Source organism: Micromys minutus (assembly GCF_963924665.1).
Source record: "Micromys minutus genome assembly, chromosome: 7".
NCBI lineage: Eukaryota > Metazoa > Chordata > Mammalia > Rodentia > Muridae > Micromys > Micromys minutus.
This window is the reverse complement of record NC_137976.1, coordinates 72,182,829-72,192,176: the sequence shown is the minus strand read 5'-3', so window position 1 is coordinate 72,192,176 and position 9,348 is coordinate 72,182,829. Positions and strand designations below refer to the sequence as shown.

Sequence of the window (9,348 nt, the reverse complement as noted above, 5' to 3'; positions counted from 1 at the left end):
GCTCCGTTCTCTAATGTGCCCCCATTTATAAATTTATTTCCACACACACGTGCACACACACACGCACACACTCATTCGCTCAAGTAAGACACATTTTTGTGTTTGTCGATAAATTATGAGGAATATGAACTAGGTGTGTACAGAGTTTTATAGGTACTTTGTAAACATCAGGGTCACTTGGGTCCTTTTCTCCAAAAGCCTGAAATCAAATTATGCAACCAGGGATTATTACTTTCCCAGACGCTGTTCACAAGCTGCATACTGCCTAAGGGCGGAGAAAAAGACCTCATAGCTGAGCATAAGTCCTGGGCAGCTCTCACAAAGTCTGCTTTTCCATCTTCTGGGGACAGTACCTTCACTTCTGAAGGGCAATCTAAAACTTGATTGTCTTTGTCCTTACTATTTGCAAATGAAAGACCTCCGAAGGGAGACCCTCACTCAAATCTCAGGAGAGGCGCACACCCAGGGAGGCACCCAGACCAGACTTGCTGCAATCGCATGAGGAAGTTTATTGAAAGTGAAAGAGTGAGATCTCAGGCCAGCATGCTGGGGTCGAGACTCATACACCACGCAGGGGTAGAGGAGTTCGACCCCGGCCTGAACTTGTAACAGGCTTATAAAGGCAAAAATCACAAAGGAGGGGGAGGACAGGGGGGAATGAGGAAATTCATAAGGGGAAGAATCATACATTTTTTATCAGTACACCCCCAGGCACACCTAGGGCGTTGGAACATTTCACAGAGGTCATCCGGACCTTCTGTGGTATTTTGGGAACTCAAATCTCAAGAAAGTGGGATTTTCTGGGTGGGATTTCCTGGGAGCGGCAGAGGAAATCCCTAGGGCAAGGAATCAGTGTCCTTTGACAACCTTTTACTCTTCACAAACTCTGGTGAATATTTGGAACAATCTTGGCCCAAAAGTTCCTGCTGTTGTTTTAAAATTTCATCCATCAATCTGGAATTATTTCTCTTGAATATACCTTGGTGGTCGTAGACGCTAATGTAGGAGATCCCCATGGCCATACACCACACCACGAGGCTGGCGATGTCTGAGAAGCTGGGCTCCTGCACTTCCTCGGTGACCAGCAGGCCCATGTGCACCGGCAGCTTCTGCAGGGACCGGTCGTCCGAGTGCCAGCGCAGCCGGGGGTGGGTGGCGGCCGGTGCGGGTCCCCGGTGCGGGTGCCGTGATGACGCCGGTTCTTGCAGACGACCGGGGGCTTGCGGAGCGTGAAGCCGAGCGGGGCTAGGACCGCGGCGGAGGCGTCGCGACAGCAGCGTCGCCAGATCCAGTTCCAGGTGCCCAAGCGAATGCGGAGCCTGGAGGTGAGCGTGCGGTGCAGACAGAGGAGCGCGTGCAGCACCCGCCACACCAGCTCTTACTCCTGTGGCGCTCGGGCACCGTCTCCTCCCTCCGGCCCACACTCGCGGCGCGACGGGGTCTTATTCGCCCCAGCGGCCAGCGCGGGCCATCGCTCCACGTCCCCTCACCCCCGCGCGCGAGCCCCTGGCCACTGCCAACACCTCACTTAGCTCCCGCCGCCATCTTCCTCCGCCCTCAGCCAGTAATTGTTTTTAATAGCTGAGTAGCACTCCATTGTGTAAATGTACTACATTTTCTGTATCCATTCTTTTGTTGAGGGTCAAGATGTTCCACTATATTTATAGAAGCCTTATTTATAAAGATTATTTTTATTCAGTTGTTCATATCATCTCTATCTAGATCTCTCTATATTTATACCTATGCCTAGACATACATTTTTATTTTTAAACTTTATTTTTTGATGTTTGTGAAATTTTAATATGCCTTCATTTGGAATTTCACTATTTTCACTAGATAATTTTTTTCTTTAAAGAGAATTTTTAATTTGCATTCATTCGTCTATTAATTTCAAAATTTATTTTAACAGTACCAAGAATTGAACAGGAGGCCTCAGGATTGTCAGGCAGATCTACCACTGAGCCACATCTCCAGCCAAATCAATTTACATTTAACTGCATGCTGTCATCTCATGTTTATCTTACTGCTTCCTCTAGGTTAGTTGACAGTTCTACTTATAATACAGGATTAATTTTCTTTCACTGTTTACTTTTATCACGTCATTTCATGTTGGTTCTATTACTTTTCTTTAGCTTCAGTTTGGTGTGCTCCTTGTACATGTTTGTTTCTTGTATTTTTCAAGGTGCAGATCTTCGATCATTCATTCTTCTCTATTTTGTTCAATAATCCTCTCTAACACTTTCTTCTCATAAGAGAGTACACTCCCACTCAGACCAAGACATAGATAGAGACATAGAAGTTGAACAAGGAGACACAGAGAAAGACAGAAAGGAACTAGGGGAGCAAAAGGATAGGAAGCAGGAGAGAGAGAGAGGGAAGAGAGAACAAATTTAAAGACCCATATAGAGTTAAAAATTCATTAAGGCCCTGCAAATTCTATGCACTTTCCTCCTTAATTTTTACTGGAGGATGGAAGCTATGAATTCTGCACACTTGGTAACATATTACAGCCAACCAGTCCACCACTAAACTATATCCAGGGAAAATGTGCAGGCATTGTCTCCTAAAGTTTCAGCTGTTGTGTCTTGCTGTTCTTCATCATTTTTTATAGTGTCTAACTTTTGTCCTATAAATCAGTGCATTATTGTTTATAATCTTTGAAATGTATTTGTAATTTTTTGTAAGATCAATTAAGCATTTTAAGTGTTCCATATTTTTTAATTTTGTAAAAAAAATGAAGTAAAGTTGTTTATTCTGCTTTTTAAATGTTCACCTTTTATCTTATTGAATGTAGTTGTTTGTTTCATAAGGACATTTTCAGATAAGTGTGTCACATACATTGAGGTTGCTTGAACCCATATACCCCACTTTCCTCTTGAATATAGTGTTCTTACACAGTTTGTAACTACTACGATGGGTGATAGAAGGAATGGGCCAACTTGATGTCTCAGAGCTGTGTAAAGAGGAACAGATGTGATTAGGACTTGTTCTATTGTTCCCAGGAAAGCTAGGAGAGCCTACAGCAAAGAGTGTCAGGGACTCTAAGTTCATGCAACAGATATTCAAAGTCATTATAAACAGAAGTGTAATGAAAGGAAAAGTTATTTTCCCGGTTCTACACCTAAAGCAAATGCTGAGAGAGGTCTTTTATGCCATTCAGTACAGGACTTAAACTGTTGGGAAGACAGAATATAAGATCAATGGGAAATGGGAAGTGAAAAATTTTGCTGGGCAATATGTTGGTATTGTTATCTAGGGCTTATGCTTTATTAGGAAGATGCTATTTTCATAGGAGAAGATAAAGTCTCACTTGACTTCCATGTTCAATTTCCCGAAAGTTTTTACAAAACATATTACTTTCCTTCAAGGTTAACCTCACATCCATGTATACTCATGTCAGTAAAAGGTAGATCATGATTTCTCTTATGTGGGTTCTTGGTAGAATAGACTCTGCAGTTGAACGGGAAGGATAAAGGGAAACTAATTTTCCTTCTCTACCTGTCTTCTTAGCCCTAACTGCACACTTGGTAGGATTCAAGATTTTTTATAATTTACAAATGCACTAATAATCCATTCAGAGGGAGAGATTTGCAAGAGAAAGAGATGGGGAATGTGAATATAATCAATGTTGATGTCAAGAATTTAACAAAGTCTTGATAAAATAACAAAATGTGTTGTATTTTACATAATATATATATCTTAATACATTTGTAAAAAATTAGAACAGTATTCTGTACTTTCTGGTTAATATCTACTTATGAGTACATACATGCATGCCCTTTAGGGTCTTAGTTACCTCACTCAGGATGATATAATCTGGTTCCATACATTTGGCTGCAAAAGTCATAATGTCTTTGTTTTTAGTACCTGAATAGTAGTCCATTGTGTAAATGAACCACACTAATCCAGAGAACTAGCCAAGATTTACAAGCAAAAGGGCCCAAGAAAAAAAATGCTTCAATCAATGCTTCAATTCCACTTGAGAGAAAGAAGAAAATAATAACAGGAGGCAGAGGGAAAGAGGGACCTGGGTGAGAGAGGGAAGGGTAAAGGGGAACATGATCAGGTGTGGTGGGGAGACAGAGAAGCTGATAGGGCCAGCAGAATGAATGGAAATATGCAACATTGGAGGGTGGAAAGTGAGAGAACCTTACTGAAAGTACCAGAGGCCAAGGAGTTAAGAAACTCTCAGGCCATAAAGGAAGTGATCTTAGATAAAATGCCCAACAGTGAGGAGATGGAACTTGTAGATTCCTTCTTCAATAGAAATATAGGGCATCAAGTGATGGAATGGGGTTGCCATCTCTCAGTCAGACACCTTGACCCAGAATTGTTCCTGTCTAAAAGAACTGCAGGAAAAAAAATGAGAAGAGACTTGGGGGAAAGGACACTAATGACTGGTCTAATGTGGGATTTATTTTATGCTATGGTGTGCTTTCAGACAGGAGTCTAACGGAGTGGTCCTCTGAGTGACCATCAAGCAGGTGACTGAGACAAATGGAAAAAACACACAACCATTGAAGCAAGTCAGGAGCCCCTGGGTTTGAATTAGGAAAGGCTGAAATAAACTTAGGAGGAGGGCTACCCTATAGGAAGACAAGCATTCACAGCTAACCTGGACCTCTGAGATCACTCATACACTGAGCCACCAACCAGGCAGCATACATGAGCTGGTCCAAGGCCCCTGACACATACATAACAAACTACTGCCCGGCCTGGCCTCAGTGGAGGCCTGGTCGGGCAGGGGGACACCCTTTTTGAAGAATGGGGGCTAATGGGGTGAGGAACTGTAGGAGGGTAGACATGAAGGGGGGCAATGACTGGACTGCAAAAAAATAAAAGTAATTTTTAAAAAGGTAGGGGGGCATGAAGAACAGTTGGATCTTGGGAAGAAGCTGCAAACAAAGTTCCTATGTCTATCAGGAGAGAAATGCAGTGCAACCGTGTCCTCAAGAAATACAATCCAAAGTAGCATGCATTTGATACTGAGAAAATAATTGCTCTTTCTTAAGGGAGCACACATTTTTCTAAGTAATAGTAAAAATTGGAATCAAATACAAAAAGAAGGTGTATAAAGGTCAGAGAAAAGAAATAGCGCTAATGGTTGGATGGTTTGACTTAAGGGGCTCTGCCCCACCCATCCATTCATCCACCTATCCACCATCCATCCATCCATCCATCCACTCATCCATCCATCCATCCATCCATTCATCTATCTGCCATCTGTCTGTACGTGTGTGTGTGTGTGTGTGTGTGTGTGTGTCTATGTGCTGGGAACAACATACCATGACATATGACATAGATAGTGCCTGGAACCCTAAGAAGCAGGAGTTAACCAGCCTATCCAGAGAGGTTTCTGGCAGTCTAGACAGAAAAGGGAGGGATAGCAATGAAACTTTGACCTAATCAAAAAAAGTAGAAGAAAATTCTTTATTGGAAGTTCTCTGAAGATCAGCACATATTCTGCATAGTAATGTCTAAAGAAAGATTCTTAGCAATTCACATCTGTATAATGTATACTTAAGCATTTTACCTCAAACTGCATGTTTACCAACGTTCAGGGGAGTAACTCTGCAAGTTAAATAGCAAAGGAACTGTCATTGTCCCAGCTGAAGAGGGTTTGTGTCTTACTTCCTCATCTGCCTGTGTAATTGTGCACAGCATTGTTGCTATCCCAACACTGACAGTAATAGTCAGCTTCATCTCCAGCCTGGGTGGAACTGATGCTCAGTGTGGCCTTGTTTCCTGAGTTGGAGCCAGAGAATCGGTCCGGGATGCCAGAGGGACGGTTACTATCTCTGTATATGACCAGCACAGGGGCCTGGCCTTCCTTCTGCTGGTACCAATGAACGTACTTATCTGAGAGTTTGTCTCCAGAGCAGGAGATTGAGACCTTTTGACCTAGGGCCACTGACACTGAGGACTGTTGAGTGAGTATATAGGAGGCCATGGAACCTGTAAAAGAAGTAATAAGGATGTTGACAATATTGATCAGTGCCCTTGCTGGGGCAAACTAAACATTTAGCTGAGATCAATTTTAGGGTTCAGAACTGGTCTGTGCCAGCTGAAAGTCGAGCCTGAGTCTGGGTAGGTTACCTGTGCAGAAAGAGAGGAGGGGCAGCAGGATGAAGGCCCAGGCCATGGTGAAAATCCCACAGAGTTCTGAGTCTCAGAAATCCAGCACAACTGGTCTCCTCCAGCCTTTTACTCTGTTAGACGTATTGGAGGAAGTGGATGTTTTTGACTATGCAAATTTACTGCTTCCCAAGGGGGTGGGGGGGGGACCAGAGACCTATGGGACAAAGTTCTTCAAACTGTGATGTAAAAACTTATGAGTGGGGACAGAGCTTCAGTTCATCAGTATACCTTGGCTCAGGTAGTCATCCTAAGCTATTGTGGTCTCTGGTCACAGTAAACTTACAGGGATTTTTCATCAGTCTCTTAGCTGTGTGAGCTTAGCTGAGTAACTCTGCGTAGCTTCCCTACCTTCTCTGCCATGAGTACATGGTTTGCTGGGACACCTCTGCAGACATGTGACTCAGCAGAAGGTGTAGTGCTTCCTGTCACCTTCATTTCCTTTCCTCATTTTGTGTTACCAACTTATAATTTTGCTCCACTCATGCTATTCCAATAAGGTATAATCCTGTTCAATTACAACTGTCACTAAATATGGCGCTGTGTGATAATTGTCTTGTTAAAGAAACATCTCTTTTTATGCAGTCACCAAAAGTCCAGCATCATTTCTCAATAGAGATTTCTTTTGCTCCTATTCAATTCTTCTTAGAAGAGAATATTTTTGAGCATCAGGAATTAATTTAAAAATTATGCAGTGACTTTCAAGGTTTGGTTAAAGACCTTTCCATGGGCAGATACTTGATTTCCTCCTTCCTCACATTAGTTACCACTAGAGCTCAGGTGCTTTAGTCTAATCCCAAATATGGATAAAGGTGAGAGGGTGAAACTACAGCCCAAGAATACCCTCCTCTTAAAATGTTCATGAGAGAAAGTTAAGTGACAGGTGATGATGATTCAGCCATGGAAACTCAACCACAGGGAGAAGACAAAGTTATGGGGATCAGTTTCCCCTCAGTGAAAAATTCCCCTAAACTCAGGGTACTCTCCCAATGAATGTCAGCCATGACAGAGCTACCCAGGTTCACATTTGGAGTATAATCTTCCAGAACACTTTACTGAGTCAGTTCCTCACTATGTCTGTGATTTTGACTGTGTCCAGAAGTGTCACTGTTATGTGATTCTCATGATTTGATCATTGGCAAAAAAAACAAACAAAAAACAAAGAAAGAAAAAAACAAAACAAAAACCTTTCCTTTGACTCTTGCATGATATATATGTATATATGTGTATATGTATATATATATGTATGTGTTCATATATGTAAACATATGCATGCACATATATGAGTGTATGTATATATGTGTAAAAACATACATGTATTTACACATATACATATAAACACATGTTTAAATATGAAGTAATAATAATGTAGAGATCATGAAACTTGGAAATGAGACATGGGTAGAATTGTCAGGGATAGAGAAAGGAGTGCTCAATTACTAAGTTCTAAAACTTATTAAAATAATATATAATTTATTGTATATTTGATCAATAGTTTCTTAGGTGAGTCTTTCCTATGCATGTTTAGGTTTCTTCCTGTGTCCTCAAGTGACATGGTTGTATGAGCCTTAGAATATGATTCAAATATACACATACACACAGGGACATACACACACACACATATGAGAGACAGAGAAAAAGAAAGAAAGAGAGATAGACAAATCACAGACAGAGATTCCTGAAAGAGAAACAGATAAACACACAGATGCAAAGAGAAAGAAACAAGAGAGAGAGAGAGAGAGATACACAGAGAGAGTGAGAGAGACAGAGACAGAGCAAGACAGAGAGACAAAGAGAGAGAGAGACAGAGGCAGAGACACACACAGAGACAGACACACACACACACACACACACACACACACACACACACACACACAGAATGACAGTAAGACACAGAGAGAGAAACAGAGTTTGTCATAGGATCCTGGTCTGTTTCCTGATAAACTTTTCTGTTCAGTTACTAGGATGCTGGAATGTGTCTCCAAACACCCTTTAAGGCTGAACTCACTTTTCAGATCAAAGGACTTTAGTGTGAGTTATGAGAGATGTTCCTGTTTTTATACTCCTCTGTCAGCAGAGGGTATCAGAGTAGCAGCCGGGAGCAGCTGCCCAGATGTCCTACAACAGAAGAATGGATACAGAAAATGTGCTTCATTTACATAATGGAATACTACTCAGCCATTAAGAACCAAGGACACTGAGTTTTGTAGGCAAACGAATGGAACTAGAAAATATTATCCTGAGTGAGGTGACTCAGACCCAAAAGGACATGATTGGTGGATATTACACAAAATAAGAGTACAGAACACCCAAGACACAGTCCACAGGACTCAAAAAGTCAACAAGCTAAAGAGCCCAAGTGACGATGTCTCAGCCCCAATATAGAAGGAGAAGAAAGCAACCACAATGCGGGGGGGGGGGGGGGGATCTGGGAGGGAAAAGGGCTGGGAGCTGCTGAGAGGAGAACATGGTTTGGTATTGTGTTTGGGGAAAGGACTAAAGTCCCGAGGGCCAGCAGAAAGAATGGAAACAGGTGATCTTGGGAGGAGCCTCCAGAATGTATCAGAAACCTGGGAGGTAAGAGACCCTCAGGATTCAAATTAGGGGACCCTGGAGGCAATGCCCTACAGTGGGGAGAGTGAACTTATAGAGCCCACACCCACCAGAAAGACAGGGCACCAAGTGAGAAATGGGGTTGCTATCCCACAGTCAAAACTCTGACCCATAATTGTTCCTGTGTGAAAGAACTTCAAGGATGGAAATGGAGAAGAGCCTGAGGAAAAGAAGGTCCAGGGACAGGCCCAAAAGGGGATCCAACTTAAGGGGAGGCACCAAGACCTGACACCATTTCAGAGGCTATGGAGTATTCACCAAAATGGAACTATCATGACTGCCCTCCAAAAGACTCAACAAGTACCTGAAAGAGTCAGATGCAGATATTTGGACCCAACCAACAACAGAACCTGCTGACCCCCTGTGGTTGAATTAGGGAAAAATTGGAAGAAGCTGAGGAGGAGGGCTACTTTGTAAGAGGACTTGTAGCAGGCAAAGATAGTACTGGGGTTTGAAGAAAGCATCCCATTTAGGACTAGGTGCTTCAAAGACTCATTATAAATACATTTAAGTATCTAGGCTGATTCACACCCACTGAAAGAAGTTTCCCTGATGAGGTTTAAAGGAGGCTGTGATCATTGGATGTAACAGTAAGACATT

At 42.4% G+C, this 9,348-nt stretch overlaps 1 pseudogene across 1 annotated transcript; it reads right to left on the bottom strand.

Annotated features, from left to right (window-relative positions):
- Nucleotides 1-228: 228 nt before the first annotated feature.
- On the bottom strand, nt 229-6,142 carry LOC308422932 (dehydrodolichyl diphosphate synthase complex subunit Nus1-like; annotated as a pseudogene). The gene is made up of 5 exons: nt 6,097-6,142; nt 5,686-5,955; nt 2,864-2,953; nt 882-1,377; nt 229-407 (listed from the first exon to the last, which is right to left on the bottom strand). The product of its transcript is annotated as a dehydrodolichyl diphosphate synthase complex subunit Nus1-like (transcript).
- Nucleotides 6,143-9,348: the final 3,206 nt, after the last annotated feature.